At 31.4% G+C, this 13,955-nt stretch overlaps 1 protein-coding gene across 1 annotated transcript in view; it reads right to left on the reverse strand.

Moving 5' to 3' along the window:
* Positions 1 to 13,955, reverse strand: part of LOC126776773 (uncharacterized) — a 257,517-nt gene that overhangs the window by 80,041 nt on the left and 163,521 nt on the right. The gene's annotated exons all lie outside the window — the stretch shown is intronic.

The following is a 13,955-nucleotide window of genomic DNA, read 5'->3' on the forward strand; positions in this document are numbered from 1 at the left end:
TATTTAACCAAAATATTCTTAAATTGAATGTAGTGCTCCTATCAGTTCGGAATTTAAAACAACCGACAAGTAAAACTTTTTTACGCATATATAGTCAATACATAGTCAAGATATGCACTTCTAAAAGTGCATAATATCTTGGACATAGGACCTTAACTGAATATAAGTAACTATATATTTAGCCAATAGCTTTAATAAATTTTACAATGGAAATATATTACAAGTTTAAGCTACGCCGTAAAACATCACGTTTACGATCTGATTTAATAATTTGTTTTCTTTTACATTTATCTATTACATTATTAAAATAGAAATCAAATACTAATTGCCACATACGTGTAGAAAAATACCTTTAGAGCTCCAAAAGCATCACCACGCTACCACCTATCCTGGGTATAAAATCATGTCATACATACCAAAGAATTGCAATGCAGAAACTGAAACAACAGGTAAAATTTCAACTCCGATAAGAATCAGTAGTTCTAACTTGCAAGATTTGACCTAAACAATCTCACAATCATTGCAAGTTAAATAAAAGCTTCTAAAAGTGTTTATTTACTTTGTCGCTGAGCATAATTGAAATATAAGCGCAAATTAAACATAAAACACGTATATTTAAATCCACGTTCAACGGCTTAGATGAACATTTGGACCTAATTAATAATATTTCTAACCACTAGGCCATCTCGGCTTTTTAACCGATGATCGTGGGTTCAAACCCGGGCAAGCACCACTGAATTTTAATGTGCTTAATTTGTGTTTATAATTCATCTCGTGCTTGACGGTGAAGGAAAACATCTTGAGGAAACCTGCATGTGTCTAATTTCATTAAAATTATGCCACATGTGTATTCTACCAACCCGCATTGGAGCAGCGTGGTGGAATAAGCTCCAAACCTTCTCCTCAAAAGGGAGAGGAGGCCTTAGCTCAGCAGTGGGACATTAACAGGCTGTTACTGTAATAATATTTATATATGTACATTCCTCATGCGTCACGTGTTAATAAAGTATACAATGAATTAAAAATACTATAATTATAACAGACAATTCCACAAATTCACTGTTTAAAAATTCTTTCCAGCAAATTGGATTACATACAAACAAAAATGTAATCGGTTGAACAGGTATGAGGTAATGAACTTTATTTTGTTGAGCGTAAGATTGAAAATGTCCTGTTTCTTGTAATGGAAGGTTGGTTTAATTTACGTTCCTCAGTCGTTCCACTACAATGTGACTTATTACACATAAAACTTAATTTAAATTAAAAGTCTGCACTATATTATTAAGCACGTTTTTAGCTGCTTCGTTAATCTAGTTGTTAGTTTTTTTCCAGCAGATCACGAGTCGAATTGTGGATTAAGATGTCATTATGGTAGATTTTTTTTTATATGCGCCGAGATGGCAATTGACTCTACTCCACCTGATGGTAAGTGGTAGTAGAGTTTAAACGCGACGTACAGTCGGGAAGAATGTTCTGTACTAGCCGTCCCCGCCTTGCCGGCCCGCAAGATGCCTCTTCACGCCTCGTTTGAAGGAACCCGCGTGATCCAGCTCGGCAACCATTTATATTATATATTTATCTATATTAACAACTCTCTTTGCCACGCTTTTAAAAGACTATGTTGCCAGCTTAAAAATATTAAAAAGACAGCTACTTATTTATAAATTATAACAAAATCCATGAAATAGGGAAAAACAATATAAAATAAATTAAATATACACTATTTATATGAAATTATTATCAATCCCCTTGATTACTAATTGCAAGTAGTTTAGATAGGTTTGTTACAATATAATTAATGGGTTCTTATATCTTAAAAATTACAATATTACAAAGAAGCAGCAAGAAACAAGAAAGTTATATTATTAACTGTATCTTGGTCTATTCTTTAGCTTGATGGAGTTCATTGACTTTCTGATTAGCGAAACGTTTTTGTATTTTTCTGCAATTTTCGGTAAAAGACCAGAGTAATTAAGTTTGTGGTGTTTGAAACTGTGAAACAAATGGTTATATTTACTTGCAAAAGGTGCCATCCGATCCATAAACTTTGATACTGTATATAATATCAACTGTTCCTTACATCGTCAATCCGCCACCATTCTTAGGAATAAGACGGTATATCATATATATAATTAAATATAATTGAAACGGGAATATGAGATAAGATTGTAACGGTGCATTGGAAAGTGAAAATAATAAAAAGGGAATTAAAAAAGGCATATATATGATATTTTATATTACAGTTATAAAAGATTTAATTGAAATAAAATAAAATAATTCAAATATACAATTGACAATGAGTCTCTCAAATCCTCAATTTTATATGAAATAATTATGTTAAAAGCAGTGAGGTCGTGATATTGGATGTAGAATTTCGAAATCTCACAAAGAACTATTAATTGTCCTTTTTAATTATTATTTATCATTTAATATCTACTCATTAAGTTCCCAGTTCATTTGTTTAACTTAATAATTAGTTTATTAATTTAAAAAAATCACTCAAACTCGCATGAATTATAAATACAAGAAATTATTTTACTTACGATTGTTTTAATTTTAGTCTTAATCTTAATTATAAGGAATTTTCAATGAATCAATCAGTAACAGATTCTAACTTTGTTGTTGCTAAGTTAGTGCTTAAACTTAACACTGAGACCAATATCTCGCTTGTTGTTGAATGTGTAAGTTATTTGAATACAGTTTAGTCAATTGAAATTATATTTAGACTATCCATGAATAAGTTTATTTATATATGTTCTAAAACAACCAAGGTAAAATTTAAATTTAAATAAATGTAATTTATACAAGTAGGCTTTACGATCGTCATTTTATAGAATTATCGAGTAATAAGCTTTTTTTTCAATCTTTATTTTACTCGTTGCTTTAATTAATTAACAGGCAACGTTAAAAATACCTGAGGCTTAGATTCATCAGATAAATATTTTACAGACAAGAATAAAATAAAACATATGCTGTTTTTTTAAAGATACACGAAACTCTTATACATTAGAGTTGCTTATCTTAACAAGATTATTAGTCACATATAATATTATATATTATTATCTCCAATTCGTTTTGAGCAACGACAATATCTTATTGAATGTGCCCCAAATAATTTATGATTTTATTATATCAATATTTTCATTCTAAACATATTTTGACCCTTTTATTACGTTTAACTGGGTTTTCTATTAAGACGCGAGCAAAGCCGTGGGTAATTCGCTAGTTAATAATAAAGCGTTAAGTATTGAAAAACGCAGTCATATGTTTTATAAAAATTAAATATTTATTATATTAAACTCACTAATTAACCTTTTTTTATCATTCAAGTACCGTATGTATATTTATCTAAGAAATATTTACTTACTTATATATTTAAATTATAATTATTTCACCTTTTTGTGTACCAATTTTGCTTGAAAATAATAGGAACATTATAAAAAAAAATAACTAAATTAAACTAAAAAAAAACAAAAATACATTAATTAAAACACAAATATCATAACGTATTCTTAAATATAATATAAAAAAACAAAACGAAGAGTCTTTTCTTTAGTGATAATAAAACAATATATCTCTATCTCCCTCTTTCTTTCATACGAAAAAATAGATTTATAATTAATCATACGAATATATATAAAGTTTACTTAATGCTATGACTATGCTTTGCGTGCACAGTTTACATAAATGCTTTGCATTTGTAACTTCCTTGTATAAAATTCGTATAACATACTGTACTTTCCAAGAACACTAGATGCTACCAAACAGTTTCATACAAACAAGCCCGTATCTACCTTTAGTGTACAGAGAGGCTTAGACGCTTGTTCAAAGGCTTTGTTGTAGGCTAAGAGTAGAGAAAAAATTGAAAGTGGTATCGACCATCTTAAGTTAAGTTTATTTCATAGAACATTATATTTGAAATCTCACAGAAAATCGTCCATTATAACAGTGGCTGTCGATCTATCGAACTTCAATATATTAACAAAGTTTTCGCTCGCGGCTTTGCCGGTCGGTCCAGTGAATAAGCCGTAAAAGAATATCAGACAGAGCTACTTTCGCATTTTTATGTATTTATGGACCAAAATGACAGATCATCTATACTAAATAAATGAGATGTTTTTTGTATAATGCCTGACTAAAAAACTGGCATCTAAACCAATATAAGGATAAGGTTTTATGTAAAGTTTAGTACACACTATTATTATATTAACAGCTGCGCTGCGAAGTTTCACTTGCTTTAGATGTAGTGTAATTTAATGCTTACGCTCTTTTTCTTGATTACCTAGTACATTCCTAGTTAAATCATTCATCCACACGAGCCAGTCTCAATCCATCTTCAACCCAAGCTATACGTCTGTCTTTTAAATTCTAATTCGTAATTTTACTGGAATAAATATTTTTTTAAAAGCCAGAGAGACTCATATCAGGTCTTACAAAATATCTTTACTGATAAGATGGACTGTGATTCGAGATGACCAAGTAATCAACACGTGAATCTTGTGTGAAGTTTTTTAATGGAGCGCGCGCAAGCACCAATGAATATTCATGTGCTTAATTTGTGTTTAGTGCTTTAAAACATCGTGAGAAAACCGTCATAGTATCTAATAATTCCCATTTAAGTATCGTCGTGAAATAAGCTCCAAGAATTCTTCTCAAAACGAGAGGCGGCCTTACTATATACGTTTATATTGAGGACTATAATAATACTTATGTACATACGAATCTAAATTAAAAATTGGTATAACTGTACAAAGCATGACCGAATGAAATGGTAGCAAGACAGACAATTACAGTTTATTTTAGTTGTCTATATAATATAGCACGTAAGTATTTTTAATCTGATAACATCATGTAAATGACGATGCTTCCTCTAGCCTATTTCTGAACAAAGGCCTTCGAATTTCGCAGTACAGTTACACGAGTGCTAAGCTACACGTAAAACAAAAGTGCAGTAACAAATCAAAACTTGTTGCGGTGTCCAGGCGAGGCGTGCAGATAGCACTGAGTAATAGCTAGACTAGACTACTTTATTTTCAGGAGTATGGACATTTGCAGCGAATATTTTATGTACACTTTTGTTCGGTATACCAACAGTAATTTAAAAAAAAAAATTGTTAAATACAATATGATTTGTCGCAGACAAAATACGGTCAATCTAAAACATAACTATATATACATAGATAGTATATCAAATATTACTTATCCTAATAATAACAAATTGATTAAAAATAATAAAATGGACTATTAGTGAAACAGTTTTAGTTGTATGTCACAGAAATGCAACGTATTTGAGCCATCACGTAACATATTGGCTAGATTTAATGGAAAAAAAACAGATAATATGAACGTTTATATAACAAAAACAATTGAAAATAAAACTTAATAAGTAAGTCTAAGGGCGTAAGTCAAATAAAAAATGTATTATTATTTTTTTTTTTGCAATAAAGGGTTTTTCTTTCCAAATGATTAATATAGTCTGTTCCAATGTTCTAAAATTTTGTGAATAGTTAGTTAACGCATAGAAGGAAAATAACTCTTATAATTAAGAAAAAAATATGGTTAATTCATTTAAATTGAAATTATCAACGTGTTATATATTATATTTAAAATTATGCTTTAGAAGTTGATTTATAGTCTTTCAAGCGCCTTTCAAAAGTTTGTTTTGCTAGAAATTGACGCTATAATTTAATTCTTTAATAGTAAAATTAATAAGAATAGAAAAAATATCTCTCTACGAAAGTATATCAAGGTACGATATAAAGAAGGACCTAAGTACTAAGTATCAATGATTTCAGAGAGGTTAAAGAATAACTATTTTGCACCCTGTGAAGAAATGTGTGTCGATTTCTGAACATTATAAGTTTTTTTTTTTTTTATTTTGGTTTAAGCTGTCCATGTGTGCTATTGTTTAACTTTAATCAGTAACAGCCTGTTAATGTCCCACTGCTGGACTAAGGCCTCCTCTCCCTTTTTGGGGAGAAGGTTTGGAGCTTATTCCACCACGCTGCTCCAATGCGGGTTGGTGGAATACACATGTGGCAGAATTTCGATTAACTTTAATGTTAGGTATTTTTCTGTTTCGATTGCTTACAGCATGGCAATAATATTAAATATTGTGTCTCAGAGAACTTGAACTTAATTAATTCAATTAACTGTTATGTGTGACGAAAAAAAAAGAAAAAAATATCGAATACCGAGAAATATCGAAATTTTACATTTTATTTATCATTTGTACAGAAAAATCCTAGATGGCCTAGTGGTTCGAACGCGTGAATCTTCACCGATGATCGTGAAGCACCCGGGCAAGCACGTATAATCGTATAATTTTTTAAATATTAGAGTTATTGGTGCTTGCCCAATACCCTTATTTAAAATTAAACATAATTTATCTATCTTACCACAGAGTATTATAAATACAAAAGTTGGATGGGTAGATGTTAGCAAATATCTAAGTTAAAATTCAATCTTGGGCATACCGCTGCACGAGAAACCCCACTTTAACCCACCTGACAGTCCCATCTACCCATTGGCGAGCGAGTGTACTTCGTAGAGCTGAAATTTCGAGACAGAAACAACACATACACGTCGAAATTTCCATGCAAACGAATATTATTATTATGATTCCATGCACAATAATCTGTTTCAATATATATTTATTTTGTTGTAATTAATTTAAACAAGAAAATTGAACAAACATAAATAAATTACTGAAAAAAAAACTAAAAAATATAATAAGCGTAAACTAAAATTAAAAAAAAATCTATATTTGTTTCAATATATCTGGATTTTTTAACGCTGCAATTCTCTTTTTGATAAATAACATCTAAATCCATAAAAAAATCTAAAACAAAACTACCGAAGTTCATCAGATTCCACGTTAATAATAATTTAAAAAATTTACATTTATTTCCTATTTAACTCTCTTATGCAATGAAGTTTCTGAAATGCTGTAAAAACTGTTTTTACTCATAAATAGAAGCCTTAGCACCGATGTCAATATTTATAATTTTCTATGTTTCTCTTGGGTATGAATTTTTGAAATAATTTCCTTATTAAACATGATGTATGATAGTGCAACCATTTTATTCAGAATATATTTATTATTTTATTACAACCAATTTCAATATGTCTACCTTTGAACATAAAGATTAAAAGGCCCGGACAACACATCTATGAAGATATGATATCAATTGTTTAAAAAAAACATTTTCTAAGCATGAATATCAAATACATGACTTTAAAATATTATTGATGTAAGCAATGAAAAGATTCATATTGAAAGGAATAACCGGGTTCAGTTACTTGGCGCAATTAAAATTTTTATTGAAATCGGCGCGCTCGAATAAGTGCAACTACAAAAACCACGGATGTGAAATATGGGCGAGAATTTGACATTGATTATTAATTTCTCTAGAAAGGACTACAATATTTTATACGAAAAAAAAAAAGAGATACTGTCATCAACGCTAAGAACTGTCATACGTTTTTTTCATTTTGAAAAATAGTGATTGTTTTGTTAGGACTGCTATAAAAATAATATTTAGTGATTGTGAAACACAATAAAATTGTAACTTTGTGAATTCGTTTTAATTCTAAGGAACCGCTATGTCGGACTCCCATGATAACGCTCCCATGTCCATCTCGGCCGCCCTAGACGCGACGTACAGTTAACATAAAGGATAAACGTAGGCTTGGCCGTAAATGATCATGGTGGATTAAGAACCTACACCGTTGATATAACTAGAGCTTAAGGTCGACATTTAGGGTAGCGGTTAACGGTTTATTGATAACCAACCTCCCATGGACCATGAATAAGGATAAAACAAAATCAAATTAAACTTGATTCAATTCAAACTTCTTACAAGCACTTTTGAATTGTTATTTTATAAAATTAATTAATCTTATGGCTAGGAGTACCACGAAGTAAGAGTTTTTTTATTATTATTTAATATAGATAGAAAATTGACAAAGGGACTGATAGTAAGTGATAACTACCGCCTATAAACATTGACACTTTAATAAGTATTAACCAGCCCTTATATCGTTAATGCGCCAAAAATTCGGAGAGTAAAATTAAATATTCCTATGCTCCTGAAGTGACACTGGCTCGCTCACTTTTCAAAAAGGAATACAACAATAATAAGTATCGCTTTTATTTGAAAACGTCAGTTATAGGTTAATGTAAGCTGTGAGCGATCGATTTGTATTTCTGGCGAACCACTAGATGACAAATATTGTTTGCGAAATGCAGTGAGACGTGAATGAGACTGTAGTATTAAATTATATTATCTATATTTGCTACATCCAAATATAGGATGACATAATGGGAAAGCGAAGCGTGTTATTTCTGTTGATTAACAAATCAGTAAGATACTAATGCAATCATGAAAATATTGAATTAGTTAATGAAATTCAAAATTAAAAAAAGACAGATACTTTATTTAACCTGGCTCTATTGATCATCTTACATTGAATTTCTTTTGGGGCAACAGTTCATAAAAATATTTAAAACACATAACACCGAGTTATTTTGGTGACAAGGCTGGCCTAAAAATGCTGCATTCCTACCACAAATTCACGGGGTCATGATTTGTACAATAGTTATTTATTGTTTATAATAATTATTAAAATTAAAATTATTTTTTTTTATACTTAACTAAACATATTATTGCGATTATATAATTCGGAAGACATCATCTTATTTGACTTTAATTGTCTGGTTCAATTCTAATTAACGTTCAGAAATTTTGAATATTAATTTTTTTTTTATATGCCCCGGGATGGCAAATGACTCTACTCCACCTGATGATAAGTGGTAGTAGAGTCCAAACGCGACGACGGCCAGTACAGTCGGGAAGAATGTTCTGTACTAGCCGTCCCCTTGCCGTTGCCTTGCCGGCCCGCAAGATGCCTCTTCACGCCTCGTTTGAAGGAACCCGGGTTGTAAGAGGAGGGGAACACGTGAGCTGGTAAGGAATTCCATTTTTTGGTAGTGCGACAAAGAAAGGAGTAAATAATTAATATATAATAATAATATCGTGTTATTCATCGTTTAAGATGATTCTCATGAAAGCGCAGATGTACAAATAAGTAAATCATAAATATAAAAATTACCACATCTAGTAGAATATTATCTTCGTTCAATAAACTTTGCTTATGCATCAGCGTTTTATCGGAGTGAGTTAATGCCTTATTTTTAATTTTTTAGTTGCTATTGTTGATTTTCAACGGGGATATTCAGGACGAGCAAATGGGCCTGATGTTAAGTAGTCACCACCCATGTGGCCCATACACATTGGCGTGGTAAAAAATAATAACCATTCCTTACATCGCTAATGCGCCACCAATCTCGGGAACTGAGATGTTATGTCTCTCGTGCCTGTAGTTACATTGGCTCACTCACCCTTCAAACCGGAACGCAACAATACTAAGTATTACTGCTTAGCGGTAGAATATCTAATGAGTGGGTGATTCCCACCCAAACGGGCCTACACAAAGCCTTACCACCAGGCTTTTAATAGAGCTGTACAGAGTTACAAATTAGAAATAAATTAGATTGAACATTTTTAATGTTAAGCTTCTTTGGTGAGAATGAGTTCAAGATTAAGTTTGTGTTGAACAGAAATATGAAATGATTGAGTAAAATGTTTATGACGGAAAATAGTTTCAAAAGGTGAACGAGGTTAATTTGTTTATTTTTTTATCTTGATTTTTTCCCAAAATTAGTTCTGAGCTCAAGCCAAGCTCCAATTCAGCTTTTTTAAAACACAAAATTGCCTCGTACTTTTTTATTTTTAAGCTTTTATGTCCCTTGTGTCTGGATTTAAACTGACTTACAGTTTCAACACAACAATACAAATTATTGATGTTATATGTTACAAAGTATTATGGTAGAATATGTGATGAGTAGGTAATACCTAAACAGACGAGCTTACACAAAGCCCTACCACTAAGTTAAAATTACAAAATATGCAAAACATGCTTGATAGACTCTTGCCGCCGACATTTCTAATACCAATACCACTCTACTCGACTCTAGTAAAACCATACAGCGTGGAATTTATTTTAAATAATCGAAAAATAAAGCGCTTATATTTTTAAAATGTAACGTTAGGATTCTGAAATTAAATATACTAAAAAAAATTATTCCACCGCCAAACAGCAATATTTAGTTTTGATGTGTTTCGTTTGGAATGATGAGTGAACTAGTTTAATACAGCGCAAGGGAAAAAACTTCTTAGTTACCAAGGTTATTGGCGTAATGACGATGTAAGTAATAGTGAATATGTACACTGACAAAGTATATGAGTAGTAGTAAACACGGTAAAACATTTGCCAGTTGGCTTTCCTATTTTAAATAAATAAAAAAATATTAGTGTGCATATTTAAAAAAAGAATCTAATTTTAGCTAAAGTTAACCCGTATAATTTGAACTATGGACCGTGTTATTCATCGTTTAAGATGCATCTCATGAAAGCGCAGATGTACAAAGTTTTAGCCCAGTTAACAAAGCAAAGATAATAGAGACCATTCAGGCCCTCATAAATTAAACAAGCGTTGCTTGTGGTACAAGAGAAGATAGTATGCCTGCGGACAAAATCATATCTTTAGTAATATTACAAATGAGAAAGTAAATTTGTTATTTTTTTACGATTACTGACTATTTGAACGATCATCGTGAATTTTTACGTATAGATTTTCAGGAGTACAGAAAAGCGCACAGAGTACAACTTGCCCCCTCATGCGCTGGTAAAGCCGCGGGTGTAAACTAGTATAAAATATGTATGTTTATTTTAATGTATTATCGTATTCGACACGTTCACTAACTGCTAATAATAATCAAAGCACAAATCAACGTTGGATAAGTAAATTAAATGAAAATCAAGAATTTAAAATAGCTTAAAACTCGTACCAGTATCATCCGCTTTCTCGTGATTGAATTATTAATGAGATACACACAAATGCGATCAAATTAAAACATGGCCACAAATGAAATCAAATAGATTTAGTATTCGTACGTATTCACTAAAGTTAATGTTTTGTGAAGTTAATTAGACAAGTAAGCTGAAGTGTAATTGTTTTGTCAATTATATTGACGGTTTGACGCTGTGCAGTTAGCGTCGAAATTATATACAAGATACTTATGTAAATATTTTTGATATCTTATGTAGTTGTAGTTTGATAAAAGTATATATTTTTGACACTACCCATTAAAGTCACTTACCACTAAGCAACTATGGGATGATATCTACCCAGACTGGCTTGCACAAAGCGCTAGCACCAAGTACCTACTTCTGTCACGGTCCAGTTTCTGACACGTTAAAACTTCTATAAGGAGTTGGTACGACTATAGCCTGATTCACATCGCCAAGTTAATAGTAATTTCACGCGGCCAACGATTTTATTTTGTTGTCTGATCAATGCCCTAGATTGATGAGGAGAGTGGTGTGATGACTAGTACCTAGTACCTACCGATTTTTTTTTAGCTTTTAGTACATTATCATTATCTTCATTTTCAATAAAACCGTTTAACTTAAATTATTGTTAGGTTGTGAAAAGATATGTAATCCGCCATTTTGAAACGGCGGCCATCTTTAATTTACAATGATACAGAACGTATTAAATTGTATTATCATCAAAACTAAAGGTTTGTACTAAATATCAGATCAATCTGTCAAAATTGAATATTGAAATGAAAATTTCAATAACAAACCGTCATTTGAGTAATATTATAACGCTGCTTATGGATTGAAATTTGTATAACGAACAATGAAATTTCATCAATAATCAGAATATCCGAACACGTGATTAAAATTCAACTACATTGCGAAACATTCAACAAATGTATTTTGAAACATTCGATCTAACCTCAAATTTCTACGTCTTTACATGAACCATCGCAATATCGAAATGTATCTGAGTCGCTGTGCAAAATGCATAACTATCTTCCAATTGAAGTGCTTAGAGATATAATATGGAGTTAGTTTGAATTAATTTCTATTGTTCGTGGTCCAACGACCAGACAATCTGGATTTATGTTTCAATTTAATTTACATTTAATACAGCTTTGCCCGCGTTTTCGATCAGATTCTTAAGATAATTGTTATAATAAAATTTTATTACGTTGACTTAACCAAGCTATGAGAATGAAGATTAACAAGTATCACAACTTAAATTCTATCATTCACAACGTATTCGGCAATTAGTACATTTTTTTTATAGAATAGGAAGGCGGACGAGCATTTGGGCCACCTGATGGTAAGTGGTCACCAAACGCCCTTAGACATTTACATTGTAAGAAATGTGAACCATCGCTTACATAGCCAATGCGCCACCAACCTTGGAAACTAAGATTTAATGTCCCTTGTGTCTGTAATTACACTGGCTCACTCACCCTTCAAACCGGAACACAACAATATCTGATGAGTGGGTGGTACCTACCCAGACGAGCTTGCACAAAGCCCTACCACCAGTAAACAAAAACATTACCCAACTTCTATCAGCAAATTTGGATCAGGATCAATAATTTTATTTGTATTTGTAGTAAAATCACAATTGTTCTCACTGCTGGGAAAATAAGCCTTCTCGTCATTAAATTGCTAATATATTATTATTATACATACATAGTTACGGGGTTAACTACAACGGTGACTACAATGTTGACCATAATATAAATTATAGATTCTTGGTGATTTTTGGTGCAGAGAGGCAATAGTGTCAGCCAGTCTTGTTTCAGTTGTGTGTCAGTTTTTGCTTTAAATTTGTAATGAGTATCTTGTTCTTTTTATTTTAATTTTGTATTTAATGAAAATGTCTGTACATAATTAAAGAGATTCTTCAGTTTTACGTATCTTACTATTGTCTTTAAAATTTTTCCAATTTTGCAATTGACATAGCACTGGAACAAAGCCGCACGAAACAGCTAGTGATATACAACTTGTAAGTTTTATAAAATGCAAACAGAATTCTCTATCTCGGATTTCTAGACGATTTCAATAAACCAATAAGAAAACTTCGCAAACAATACAACGGCAACGTAGGAATACTATGTATGGTTTCCACTCAGTGTTTATTCTGTCCTTATGTTTACTAGCTACATAACTCGAATACATACTGGTTCATGTATTGTTGAATCTTGTGAATACGCTTATCTAAGGGCCTTTCTAATGACAACAGGAAGCGCTTGTAAATCAATTTTTTTTAACACTTCAAAATCACGTAAAACAATTTAGTAGATGTTCATATTGTGATTACCGTTACTTGGCATTATTTTTAACTGAACTATATATAATTAATAGTGTACCTGTAGACCGATATATCTCTGTAATATGTTATATAGGCCTTAACTTTGCTTCAGGTATCGGATACTCTTACTTCACTTTTATTTCACTTGATCGTGTACATGTCTAATTTTTACAGTAAATTAATAATTAAAAATGAATACATTCTTTAAAAAAACTTTATTTACAACTTATACTCACACACACTTGAACAAACATGTACACATGTCCAATACTAACCAATGCCTAAGATTAACCGCCTTCAAAATATCGGCTCCATTATATCGGATTATTCTACGATGGTTGCGCGTGGATGTGTATAGAATAAAATTATTATTGTGATTGTGCAAAAAGGGACGATGGATAGTGAATAACGCACAAAAGCCCTCAGCCGAATATCGTGTGATTTCTCACAATAGCCCTCTTCAATACAATGATCGATACCAATATTCTGATTTCACAGCCCAACGCTGTTAGTCACTGGTTTTATCATTCTTCGCCAATGCTATTGTTACATATTTATATATATTTTACTAATATTGTGAATGCTAATGTATGTTCATTGCTTTGATTTGATAACAAAGCTTCAACGACTACTAAGAGACATATAACAATATTATTTACTTTATCACTCCCTCAGTCATGAACATAATTATAATATTATTGATGTAACAT

This window comes from Nymphalis io, chromosome 21, assembly GCF_905147045.1.
Source record: "Nymphalis io chromosome 21, ilAglIoxx1.1, whole genome shotgun sequence".
NCBI lineage: Eukaryota > Metazoa > Arthropoda > Insecta > Lepidoptera > Nymphalidae > Nymphalis > Nymphalis io.